Source organism: Salvelinus fontinalis, chromosome 37, assembly GCF_029448725.1.
Source record: "Salvelinus fontinalis isolate EN_2023a chromosome 37, ASM2944872v1, whole genome shotgun sequence".
NCBI classification, from domain to species: Eukaryota; Metazoa; Chordata; class Actinopteri; order Salmoniformes; family Salmonidae; genus Salvelinus; species Salvelinus fontinalis.
Window position 1 is genome coordinate 6,424,220 of NC_074701.1, and position 14,092 is coordinate 6,438,311.

Consider the following 14,092-nt stretch of genomic DNA (forward strand, 5'->3'; position numbering starts at 1 on the left):
TCTCTTCCCCCCTTGATCTCCAGCGCCTTCCAGGTTTCGTATGTTTTCTTTTCCATCATAGATCAACGTTCTTGCCTGTAGGCCCATGTTCTGTCTTGAAGACAGAAGCGCCCATCGACCCAAATGTTCACAATGTTGTATAAGAGTTTCCACATGTTTCATCATTTCAAGGACTTCAAAGTAATCTCCCCACCTAAAGCTAAAGACGGGCACAAAATAGTTGACCTCTGTGTAGGCTTTTGAAAATACATATGAACTGATTTGGTGGCATTTAAACTATTGAATTCGGCACAACCTAAAATTGTCACTTTGGAGTCTGGACTATATCCCACTGAAGAGATTCTTATGGCTTTCAAATCATCTCGCCCACAGACATCCTCTTCCAATGCGTACACAGGCAGGGATGTTCCACTGAGGGCCTGTTCGATCTGACATAGAGCAAGTCGAATCTTAAGCCATTCTCTCATCTGCAAAGCCGGAGAAAAACTCCCTGTTTTTGGTTGAAAAAGGGTGTTGAGGTTTGTGAAAATCTTAACCGTTGAATCGGCCGGTTGAAAAATGTAACCCATCACTGATATCCACCACACCATTAAAACAATCAGGGGCCTCACAAAGAATGGCTTCGATGATTTTGTCATTGTGTTCATGACACGAAGGACACAATACAACGATAATTTGTCTAGGAGACACGTTTTGTTTATTTCCTCTTTAGAGTCGTCTGTGGTTTATCTCTACAGGTTTCTTGTCGCTCGTAGTGTATACAGCTCTTTACTTATACTGACCAATACCTACCCCCCCCCCCGCCGGTTTCATATACAAGATCACTAAACAGCAGAGACATAAGCTCACTACAACATTGCCCTACTCTTTCAAATGTTCAAACACATTCCACAGTTCAACAAGGTCACTACACATCAATCACCAGGACAGCTTTATTGCAAACACATGCTTTACCCTAAACAGATGCACTATCAGGTCACATAAACACTCACTCGATAGCGTGAGAACATCAGGACCGGATGTACATAAATGGGCGTAACCACGTGACACATCAAAATAGATCATCAATCACTTTTTGACACAAACCGTCTATTGTATTCTCTCTTCCGTCATCTTGAGATTACGTTTCATGAACCACATGACTTCTTCCTCCGTTGACTGATAGGTTTCGTTTTCATCTTCCTTTATATTCATCCTCCTTTTATTCCCATTATAACGATATTATTTTTCATACTTTTGCCCATAATTTGGCTTTCATTGTTTTATTATCATACCGTAGCCTCTCTGTAGTGTCTTTTAGGGAGTCCACGGTAGTTTTCAATGTCTTATTTTATGCTCGTATTTCTTCCATTTTATTACTGTAATCCGTTCCTGTTTTTAAGACCTCAACCTCCCCCAGTAGCCCAGGTAATATAACCAGTTTTTTAACTGTTCGCTCATACTTGTAAGCAATGCTCTATCTTCTGGAGACATAGTTATAAAAACGACCCCCTCCGATGTTACATTTTGAATCTTAGACGGCGGCTTCCCTCCCGTTTCGCCCCATCAGAACTTGAGGAAAGGTCTTCTCTTGTTCGCTTCGATGTATCCGTTTCTTTTTCGAGCATATCAAAATGCAATCAATAAATAGTTATAGATTCTCTATATTATCCAGAATGTTTGTTTCGTAGTTATCAGCTAATCCTCAATTTTTGTGATTCATTTATGGGACAAGCTGTGACTCCCACGCTGCCACCTGCCACATCATCACGACCCACTTTTGGTCTATCCAAACCAGGTTCAATGTTAGCTAGCTAACATTAGGCTCTAATTAGCCAACCAAACGTTAGCTAATGAGCCAGCCAGCTAACTTTAGCTAGTTAAACAACAAATAATAAAGTGATACACTTAACGTAACATTAGCTAGCTAGGTAACAGTACACTTTAGCTTGAAATGAAACCGCTTTCTGTCATAATTATAAACGTTTAATATCTGAAAATGTAGTTAGCTAACACTAGACTATCCTACCTGTATACATCATCATGCATGGTGGACGTGTCTCCCTGTCACGGAGGTTTGAATATGTAATCCAGAGACAGGTGTTTTCTCCATCTCTTTAGCTATCATAATCTAATTCCACTAATTTCAAAACTCAAACCTCCAAAAAGTGGAGAGCAACACTTATGCAGCTCCACTACATGACACCTTCTTTTAAAAGCCACGTTCGACAGGATTACCAACACAGACTGACTCAAATAGACAGAAGCCTTCAATATGGCAGACCAATCTGAACTCCTCTCTCGGCATGTCCAGCCCACTCATTGCCTCAGCCAATCATGGCTAGTGGGAAGGTTGCTGACTTTTTCCAACAAGGCTTGTAATTTAACAATTGTATTTGTATTTACAGATGGCATACAAGTTTGTTATTAAGGCACATGAAAGTTTACATGTTCCAGAAGGCATTTCTGCCAAAAAGCGCATTTTGATTAAAAAAATATGAAAAATGTTTAAATGTCTCTCCTGTGAAATAGTGACTTGCGACATACGCCTAGTTTCCTGAAACGGGTCACATATTTGAACACAACAATCAACTTTGCTTGCCTAAAACAACTGCTTTATTGTTTTTTTCAACCATGGTCTTCTTGAGCCGTCGTGCTGGATAAATGGCAGTTGGTGTTTGACATCTTTTGAATAATAGAAACCTAAAGGTTCTATCTCCAGAGGTTCAAGGGTTCTTACATTCTATTCTGACCAAAGAACCAAAAGGTTCTATATAGAACCGCAATGAAGAGTGTACTGTAGGCCGATACTAGCCTGCATCTCCTTTTTCTGCTCCCTTTCATCCATTTTTTGCATTAGCCTCAGAGTTGGGCTCAATTCATATTGAAAGCAGTCAATTCAGGAAGTGATTTGAATTGAAAATTCTGAAATGTAAAATATTTTGAAATAAATCACTTCTACTTTTCAGTTTATTGAGATGTCATCGAAATTTTAAATTATTGGATTGCAATTTTTGTTTACTTCCTGAATGGACTGCCTTCAATTCAAATTGAGCCCAACCCTGATTAGCCTAAATAAGTAATTAAGGTAAAAAAAGAAGCAATATTTGTGTTCTGTAGCCTATGCCTTTGCCTTATTTACTCAGTCCAGTATCTAAAGTTTAAAGCTGTTTTAGAAAGGTTTTTCTCCATCTCTGTGCGTCACCCACTGTGTGTGCTAATTTAATAGCATTACAAATTAATTCATGACAAATAACAACCAAATGTTTTTTTACTTCTCTTTAGTAATCTGTTTGTTCGCTAAAAGATTAGTGTTGGATAAGTGGTTTGTTGAAAAAGTCGGGCTGCTTGCTGACAATGGGTGTGGAAACGTCCACACGGCCATTCAATCTCCATAGCCAAAACATTGGCAGTAGAATGGCCTTACTGAAGAGTGCAGTGACAACGTTGCCCCGTCATAGGAGCCACCTTTCTAACAAGTCAGTTCGTTAAACTTCTAGCCTGCTAGAGCTGCCCCGGTCAACGGTAAGTGCTGTTATTGGGAAGTGGAAACGTCTAGGAGCAACAACGGCTCAGCTGTGAAGTGGTAGGCCACACAAGCTCACAGAACGTGTGTAGCGTGTAGAAATTGGCTGTCCTCAGTTGCGACACTCACTACCGAGTTCCAAACTGCCTCTGGAAGCAACGTCAGCACAATAGCTGTTTGTCGGAAGCTTCATGAAATGGGTTTACATGGCTGAGCAGCCACACATAAGCCAAAGATCACCATGCGCAATGCCAAGCATCAGTTGGAGTGGTGTAAAGCTCTGGAGCAATGGAAACACGTTCTCTGGAGTGATGAATCACGTCTGGTAGTCCAACGGATGAATCTGGGTTTGGCGGATGCCAGGAGAACTCCACCTGCCCTAATGCATAGTGCCAACTGTAAAGTTTGGTGAAGGAGGATTAATGGTCTGGGGCTGTTTTTTATGGTTCAGGCCCCTTAGTTCCAGTGAAGGGAAATCTACAGCATACAATGACATTCTAGACGATTCTGTGCTTCCAACTTCGAGGCAACAGTTTGGGGAAGGCGCTTTCCTGTTTCAGCATGACAAAGCCCCCGTGCACAAAGAGAGGTCCATTCAGAAATGGCTTGTCGAGATCGGTGTGGAAGAACTTGACTGACCTTCACAGAGCCCGGACCTCAACCCCATCGAACACCTTTGGGATGAATTGGAACGCCGACTGCAAGCCAGGCCTTATTGCCCAACATCACTGCCTGACCTCACTAATGCTCTTTTGGCTGAATGGAAGCAAGTCCCCGCAGCAATGTTCCAACATCTAGTGGAAGCCTTTCCAGAAGAGTGGAGGCTGTTATAGCAGCAAAGGGAGGACCAACTCCATATTAATGCCCATGAGTTTGGAATGAGATGTTCGACCAGGTGTCCACATGTTTTTGTTCATGTATTGTTATTAAGAGATAATTATTTACAACACCAATTTTAAATTGTTTAAACGCTAACATAAATTGTTTTCAGGTAACCTATGTGATTGGGTCTATGTATATGAAGGGACACTATTGTTATGAATATGTGACTCAGGTCTGGTCTCTAACCCATATTGATGTTGTCTGATATGTATGAATTGTAGGCCTAATATCTTTCATGCTATCTTTCATGCTAATATAGAATATTATAACAAATTTTAAAAAGTTGTAAAAGTCTAACTTTTTACCCACCGTGGTTGATCTGGTGCTTTTCACTGGCTCCGCCTCTTCTTTTTCATTCTGCAGAAGCTGCAGCAGAACAATCTGGAGATGGCAGAGTCCAGAGTCGTGACTTTACTTTCATTAATCTGATGACTGATCAACTAACTATGTTTAATTGTTACCCGATTAAATTAATCATGTAACAATTAAGAAATTTGGAGCACCACGATAGCGGTTGTTTAAAGAGTAACATCTCCTGAATTAAATTCTAAAGGTCTTTACCTATCACATCCATTTAACAGTTAACATATTAATCATAACCTCTTATCATAGCATTCTGAGCAGTTGTAAACTTTTGGATCTGCAAAAACCCCAGCCTTAATCATGATTCAGTAGTAAACGAATTGGTTTAATTATTTAATTACTAGTTAACTAATTAATAACACAGAATAAACATACACACTTTAATACATGAGAAAAAGGTCCCTAACTGACTGACAACATATGACGGCTTGTTACACAGAAAATGAATGGGGGAGGGGGGGGAGAGAGAGAAAGGAACACTTATTGTTGATTCATTTTATAACTATTCTCACAGTAATCAAAAGCTTTGCACACGAACTGCCGCCCATTTGATGTAAGAAATAAATGTATTTAACGTTACGTGTGAATGCCTTTGTTCGCCATTTATCTCTGTCTGAACCAGCCCTACTTAGGAAGGTCGTTGGCCTTTCAGCAGCAAGCTTGTATGGCTCTGATACTCCGAAAGGGGTCTCCCCTTTTCCGTCTTCTATGTTTGTTCACTCTGGAAGATAGCTAGCCAGCCGTGTCGACGGTTCCCATTGGTGATGAGCGTAGTAGGATATGGTGATTTGAGAAGAATAGTACAGTAAGATGATTTAGGAGTAGTAGGATGGTCCCACTTAGATTCGCTTTTCTAGATATTTGAACAGCTGATCAGCCGTACCAGTGATTGTCCAAGAGGGGAGTTTTCTCCTCTCTCCACCTCGTGTTGATAGTCAGAGTATGAACCACTTTACACGCAGAGCTGCAGCCTGGCAATGTTCTGGTCTAGTCTGGGAGGTGAGTTGATTTTATTCACCTCGTGTTGAGGTTCAAAGTTCCAATCATTTCAAACGTGTAGCTACGCTCCACGCTTTTCTGGTCTAATGTTAAATCTCAATACCAATCCTTTTATGTACTCTGGCCGAAGGGGACGGTTCCGTCAGTCTGACACGCTCTCTGACCTCACTCGGGGCGTGGCTACTTACTATGCACAGTTTATAGGAGATAGATTCTCTTATGGCTCCTAAAATAACATATCTTAACAAAAATACTTTCACCATTTGTCATATTTCATATACAAAGTTAAGGATGGAAACTTGACAGATAATACTTTCCAAGTTACATAATTTCCTTTATAACCTTTTTAATGCCATCACAAAAATAAAAAACAATATGACATTAGCTTTCTATAGATCATCTCCGACCATTCCCCAAGTTCTTATGTTAGAAATATTGTTCCAGTATTCACTTTTTTAACGGGTTAGAGTTTTGGTGGGAAGACTCTGTGTAGACAAAGGAAACATTACTTTGATTAATACTGGAGAGGGAGACCCTAGATCCCCTGTTCTTTAATTTATGACAGGGTGTGAGCTATCAAACTGGCAGCAACTCCCTCCTCCCCTCTTCTGTGGGTGAGAGAGGTCTGGTTATTGTCATCCATTGCCAAGCTGATCTGGCCAATTCAGATCCTCACTGGACAGTCATGACAGCAGGCATGAACCGAAGGAGGACAATTTCTTCTTCTCCTTCTTCTTCTCTGCAGGAGCAATCTCAGTCTCAGTCACAGGTATCATCAAATTTGTAGTCTGCAAATTAAATAAATGTAACTGTTTCAAACAGTGACAAAACACACAGGCCAACTCTATAGTTGCAAGAAAAGAGAGATGTAAAAACAAACACAGAATTCATGAGAAATGTATGACCTTTCTAAAGTTGAATCAGTCAATGAGCTATCATAAAATGGCTAAAGCAGTTTAATATCTGCATTTTTGGCATTATATCTACCTCAATGGACATTGGGGACAGTCCACACCACCATCTATACCGTCCACACCCCTTTAGAACTCAGGGATTCAGACTCTGCAGTCTTGGTCTATGTTGTACCTTCCGGGACGCCCTATGAGGCCAAGAGCTCAGGGTTGCAGATGGAGTTGCAGGAGTCTTGAGATCTTGGTGTTGAAGACACCAGGGCGGCCTCTGAGGCTGGGCTTCCCTGGCTAACCTCCCCAGTGCTGGTGGTGATGCATGCTTTCTACACAGCTGAAGAGCACTTTGGGGTAATTGTGCAATTCCTTTATTGTCCAGTCAAACTGCACTGCATACAACACCATTGGGAATTTGTCCACGTATATGATGTCAGCATCTTCCTGATTTTCCTTTTCAGGGTTTCCTGGGTCACACGGGTGGGGATGACATCCAAAGCCTGGAGGTGCCCTCCCCAGGGTCCTGCTCATGACTGTAAGGAGAAAAGGGCTGGGAGGTCAGGAGCTCATGGCTGGAGGTAGAGGGCTGGAGGATCTCCTCATGGCTGGAGGTAGAGGGCTGGAGGATTGTGTCATGGCTGGAGGTAGAGGGCTGGAAGATCTCCTCGTGGCTGGAGGTAGAGGGTTGAAGGATCTCCTAATGGCTGGAGGAGGGGGCTGGAGGATCTCCTCAGGGCTGGAGATGGAAGGGCCCTCACTTGGGCTGTCACCACTCTTTACCTCTATACACAGAGTGGCAGATTACATTTGCAACGGTCATCACAAAATGTAGAATCTAAGGCATGTTTCAGTCGCTCCAGAGAGCTCTGATCTTCTTTTTTTAGAGAAAAAAGGGAAATGTTAGGGTCATTATGTAGATAAAACTCACCAAAATTGGGGGGAAATAACCAACATGTTATTTAAATGTACATATTGCCACTTGTGTTTTAAAGAAGGTTTTATTGTTTATGTACTATATACAGTGACTTCAGAAAGTATTCCCACCCTTTGACCATTCACATTTTGTTGTGTTGCGACCTGAGATTTTTGATCACTGGTCTACACACAATTCCCAATAATGTTAAAGTGGAATTGTGTTTTTCTAAATTTGTACAAATAAATAAAAAATGAAAAGCTGTCAATAAGTATTCAACCCCTTTGTTATGGCAAGCCTAAATAAGTTCAGGAGCACACATTTTCTTAACAAGTCACATAATAAGGTGCATGGACATGTGCAATAATAGTATTTAACCTGATTTTTGAATGACTACCTCATCTTTGTACTCCACAAATGCAATGATCTGCAAGGTCCCTCAGTCGAGCAGTGAATTTCAAACACAGATTCAACCACAGAGGTTTTTCAATGCCTCGCAAAGAAGGTCACCTATTGGTAGATGGGTAAAAATAAGTAGATTGGGGACAATCCAATACAACACATTACTGAGTACCACTCTCCATATTTTCAAGTATAGTGGTGGCTGGATCATGTTATGGGTATGCTTGTAATCGTTAAGCACTGGGGAGGTTTTCAGGATAAAAAAATTAACGGAATTGTAACGGCGTTCCTCTCTCTCTTCATAAGAAGAGGAGGTGTAGTGATCAAGCCAAGGCGCAGCGGGTTGTGAATACATGTTGAGTTTTATTTAATAAGACAAAACGAAAACAAACTATACTTGAAATAACTAACAAAATAACAAAACGATGTAGACAGACCTGAACAAACGAACTTACAAATACACGAAGCACGCTGACACAGGAACAGACTACATAAACGCACGAACAAACCGAAACAATCCCGTATGGTGTAACTTCGACACAGACACAGGAGACAATCACCCACAAACAAACAGTGAGAACACCCTACCTAAATATGACTCTTAATTAGAGGAGAACGCAAAACACCTGCCTCTAATTAAGAGCCATACCAGGCAACCAAAACCAACATAGAAACAGATAACATAGACTGCCCACCCAAAACACATGCCCTGACCTAAACACATACAAAAACAACATAAAACAGGTCAGGACCGTTACAGAACCCCCCCCTCAAGGTGCGAACGCTGGGCGCACCAGCACAAAGTCCAGGGGAGGGTTTGGGTGGGCAGTTGACCACGGTGGTGGCTCCGGCTCTGGACGCTGTCCCCACACCACCATAGTCACTCCCCGTTTCTGTCTTCCCCTCCCAATGACCACCCTAAAACTCACATCCCCTAAATAAACGGCCAGCACCAGGAGAAGGGGCAGCACCGGGACAAAGGGCAGCACCGGGACAAGGGGCAGCACCGGGACAAGGGGCAGCACCGGGACAAGGGGCAGCACCGGGACAAGGGGCAGCACCGGGACAAGGGGCAGCACCAGGATAAAGACCAGCACCGGGATAAGGGGCAGCACCGGGACAAGGGGCAGCACCGGGACAAGGGGCAGCACCGGGACAAGGGGCAACACCGGGACAAGGGGCAGGTCCCGGCTGATATACTCTGGCAGATCCTGGCTGAGGGACTCTGGCAGGTCTATGCAGGCTGACGGCTCTCGACGCTCATGGCAGGCTGACGGCTCTCGACGCTCATGGCGGGCTGACGGCTCTCGACGCTCATGGCGGGCTGACGGCTCTCGACGCTCATGGCGGGCTGACGGCTCTCGACGCTCATGGCGGGCTGACGGCTCTCGACGCTCATGGCGGGCTGACGGCTCTCGACGCTCATGGCGGGCTGACGGCTCTCGACGCTCATGGCGGGCTGACGGCTCTCGACGCTCATGGCGGGCTGACGGCTCTCGACGCTCATGGCTCTCTGACGGCTCTGGCTGCTCATGGCTCGCTGGCGGCTCTGGCAGATCCTGTCTGGTTGGCGGCTCTGGCAGATCCTGTCTGGTTGGCGGCTCTGGCAGATCCTGTCTGGTTGGCGGCTCTGGCAGATCCTGTCTGGTTGGCGGCTCTGGCAGATCCTGTCTGGTTGGCGGCTCTGGCAGATCCTGTCTGGCGGACGGCTCTTGCGGCTCCTGTCTGGCGGACGGCTCTAGCGGCTCCTGTCTGGCGGACGGCTCTGTAGGCTCATGGCAGACGGGCGGCTTTGCAGGCTCATGGCAGACGGGCGGCTTTGCAGGCTCATGGCAGACGGATGGCTCAGACGGCGCTGGGGAGACGGATGGCTCAGATGGCGCTGGGGAGACGGATGGCTCAGATGGCGCTGGGGAGACGGATGGCTCAGATGGCGCTGGGAAGACGGATGGCTCTGGCCGGATACGGCGCACTGTAGACCTGGTGCGTGGTGCCGGAACTGGAGGCACCGTGCTAAGGATAAGCACCTTCCTACTAGTGCGGGGAGCAGGGACAGGGCACACTGTATTCTCAAAGCCCACTCTATACCTGATGCGAGGTACCGGCACTGGTGACACCGGGCTGAGGACAAGCACATCAGGATTAGTAGGGGGAGAAGATACAGTGTGTTCAGGGCTCTGGAGACGCACAGGAGGCTTTGTGCGTGGTGCCGGAACTGGAGGCACCGAACTGGATACACGCACTACAGAGAGAGTGCGTGGAGGAGGAACTGGGCTCAGGAGACGCACTGGTAGCCTAGTGCGTAGTGTAGGCACTGTAGGTACTAGGCTGGGGCGGGGAGGTGGCGCCGGAAATACCGGACCGTGGAGGCGTACTGGCACTCTTGAGCATTGAGCCTGCCCAACCTTACCTGGTTGAATGCTCCCGGTCGCCCGACCAGTGCGGGGAGGTGGAATAACCCGCACCAGCCTATGTAGGCGAACCGGGGAAACCATGCGTAAGGCCGGTGCCATGTATGCCGGCCCGAGGAGACGCACTGGAGACCAGACGCGTTGAGCCGGCCTCATGACACCTGGCTCAATACCCAATCTAGCCCTACCAGTGCGGGGAAGTGGAATAACCCGCACTGGACTATGCACTCGTACAGGAGACACCGTGCGCTCTACTGCGTAACACGGCGCCTGCCCGTACTCCCGCTCTCCACGGTAAGCCTGGGAAGTGGGCGCAGGTCTCCTACCTGCCCTTGGCCCACCACCTCTTAGCCCCCCCCCAAGAAATTTTTGGGAATTACTTACGGGCTTTTTGGGCTTCCGTGCCAGACGCGTTCCCTCATAGCTCCGGTTCCTCTCTCCGGTAGCCTCTGCTCTCCTCAGTGCCTCCAGCTGTTCCCATGGGAGGCGATCCCTACCAGCCAGGATCTCCTCCCATGTGTAGCAACCCTTTCCGTCCAATATATCGTCCCATGTCCATTGCTCCTTCTTTTCCTGTCCCTTACTCCATTTACTCCGCTGCTTGGCTCTGGAATGGTGGGTGATTCTGTAACGGCGTTCCTCTCTCTCTTCATAAGAAGAGGAGGTGTAGTGATCAAGCCAAGGCGCAGCGGGTTGTGAATACATGTTGAGTTTTATTTAATAAGACAAAACGAAAACAAACTATACTTGAAATAACTAACAAAATAACAAAACGATGTAGACAGACCTGAACAAACGAACTTACAAATACACGAAGCACGCTGACACAGGAACAGACTACATAAACGCACGAACAAACCGAAACAATCCCGTATGGTGTAACTTCGACACAGACACAGGAGACAATCACCCACAAACAAACAGTGAGAACACCCTACCTAAATATGACTCTTAATTAGAGGAGAACGCAAAACACCTGCCTCTAATTAAGAGCCATACCAGGCAACCAAAACCAACATAGAAACAGATAACATAGACTGCCCACCCAAAACACATGCCCTGACCTAAACACATACAAAAACAACATAAAACAGGTCAGGACCGTTACAGGAATGGAGCTAAGCACAGGCAATATTGTCACGATCGTCGTATTGAGACCAAGGCGCAGCGTGATATGAATACATACTCTTTAATTAAACAAAGAAACACTAAACAAACTAACAAAACGAACATGAAGCTATAAACAACGAGTGCTGAAACAGGCAACTACACATAGACAATAACCCACAAAATCAAAATGGAAATGGCAACCTAAATAGGATCCCCAATCAGAGACAATGATAAATAGCTGTCTCTGATTGGGAACCAATTCAGGCCACCATAGACCTACATTTACCTAGACAATACCAAAACCCCATAGATATACAAAAACCCCTAGACAAGAAAAAAACACACATACCACCCTCGTCACACTCTGACCTAACCAAAATAATAAAGAAAACAAAGATAACTAAGGTCAGGGCGTGACAAATATCCTAGAGGAAAAGTTGGTTCGGTCGGCTTTTCACCAGACACTGGGAGATTTCACCAGGACAATAACCTAAAACACAAGACCAAATCTACACTGGAGTTGCTTACCAAGAAGACAGTGAATGTTCCTAACTGGCTGAGTTGCAGTTTTGACTTATACCTCCTTGAAAATGAATGAGAAGACCTGAAAATGTTTGTCGAGAAATGATAAAAAAACAATTTGACAGAGCTTGACATTTTTTTTTAAGAATAAGGGCCAAATGTTGAACACTCCAGGTGTGGAAAGCTCTTAGAGTCTTAACCAGAAAGACTCACAGCTGTAATCACTTTAAAAGGTGCTTCAACAAAGTATTGACTCAGTGGTGTGAATCCTTATGTAAATGAGATATGTATTTATTTCATTTTCAATAAATGTATATATATATATTTGAATTTTTTATGTTGAACATAAAAGACCACAAAAACACCAGGAAATCAGCTTCAAACATAGCCATGGGAAGTAGGGGTGCTGAAAATCTTTACAAAATTAGTGCACTGGGCCTTTTACTAGTCCCGTATTAGTGGACGATATAGCTGTCAGTTGCGCAAGCCAAATATTATTTCGGCCACTCCACCTCCCCTCCAAGAAAAAAGTATTGTGTTTTCATCAAATATTATATCGTTGTGTTGGCTTCTTGTGGTCAATTTGCAGTCTACAAATTATTCGTAAAAATATATAAAAATCAAGTTGATGTCCAATCAAAACACCTCTTTTGACCAATGGGTAACGTAGTATGCTAATTGTATAGATAAAGAAAATCAATGGTCTAAATCTCATGTCTCTATCATAATACGTAAAAAAGTTATTGGGGTGTTTACCCTTGTAGGATGGCCAGAATGAGGGTGACTAAATCAAAGGAGACCAGAAAAAAAAGTGATCAAAAGTCTGGGAAATTGCATAATGTCAGCTGAAATGGATTCGTGCAAGAATTAAGGCGTGTGGCTGCCTGACAGGCTCACTTTTTTATTTTATATTTTACTCAGAAAACTTGGAGACAAATAAAATCACCAGTTGGGGAACCCTGCTTTAATGTATCAAGGGGAATTGTGTGAATTGTGTAATTTTGCCCTTTAAGGTGCGCCCCCTACTGTTGAAAGATATTACTGGACAAGGTCTGTGGCACGTTTTGGGAACATGGAGGGGCCAGAAATAGCTAGACTAGTCAAATGTGCTAAGGAAAAGAAGGTGGGTATTGGAGAAAGGCCATCTGTGCGTGTTCTGCAAGCAGTACAGCAGATGAAGGTGCGGCATGAGCGAGGTGAACGGATAGATGTGGTTATGGACAGCGAGGAAGAAGGAGAAGAGCAGTGTGCAGCGGGAAGATGTGTGTTGAGGAAGAATGGCGCCAAGTACAAACCATATTCTGCTCTCTCTGATGTCTCCGAAATATTACCTGATGAGAGTGAGGATGAATTACCTGTGGTGGCAGGTGTGGAGAAAACCTCAGAGGCTGAGTCTAGTCACAATGGTCATGCAAAGGATGATTCAGGCCCAGTAGGAGTGACATATTTGGAGAAAGTGGATCCATGCCTTTTGGCTGATCCATATATAAACTCAGGGAAAAAAAGAGACGTCCCTTTTTTAGGACCATGTCTTTCAAAGATAATTTGTAAAAATCCAAATAACTTCACAGATCTTCATTGTAAAGGGTTTAAACACTGTTTCAGATGCTTGTTCAATGAACCATAAACAATTAATGAACATGCACCTGTGGAACGGTCGTGAAGACACTAACAGCTTACAGACGGCAGGCAATTAAGGTCACAGTTAGCAAAACTTAGGACACTAAAGAGGCCTTTCTACTGACTCTGAAAAACAGCAAAAGAAAGATGCCCAGGGTTCCTGCTCATCTGCGTGAACGTGCCTTACGCATGCTGCAAGGAGGCATGAGGACTGCAGATGTGGCCAGGGCAATAAATTGCAATGTCCGTACTGTGGGACGCCTAAGACAGCGCTACACGGAGACAGGACGGACAGCTGATCGTCCTCGCAGTGGCAGACCACCTGTAACAACACCTGCACATGATCGGTCCATCCAAACATCACACCAGCGGGACAGGTACAGAATGGCAACAACAACTTCCCGAGTTACACCAGGAACGCACAATCCCTCCATCAGTGCTCAGACTGTCTGCAATAGGC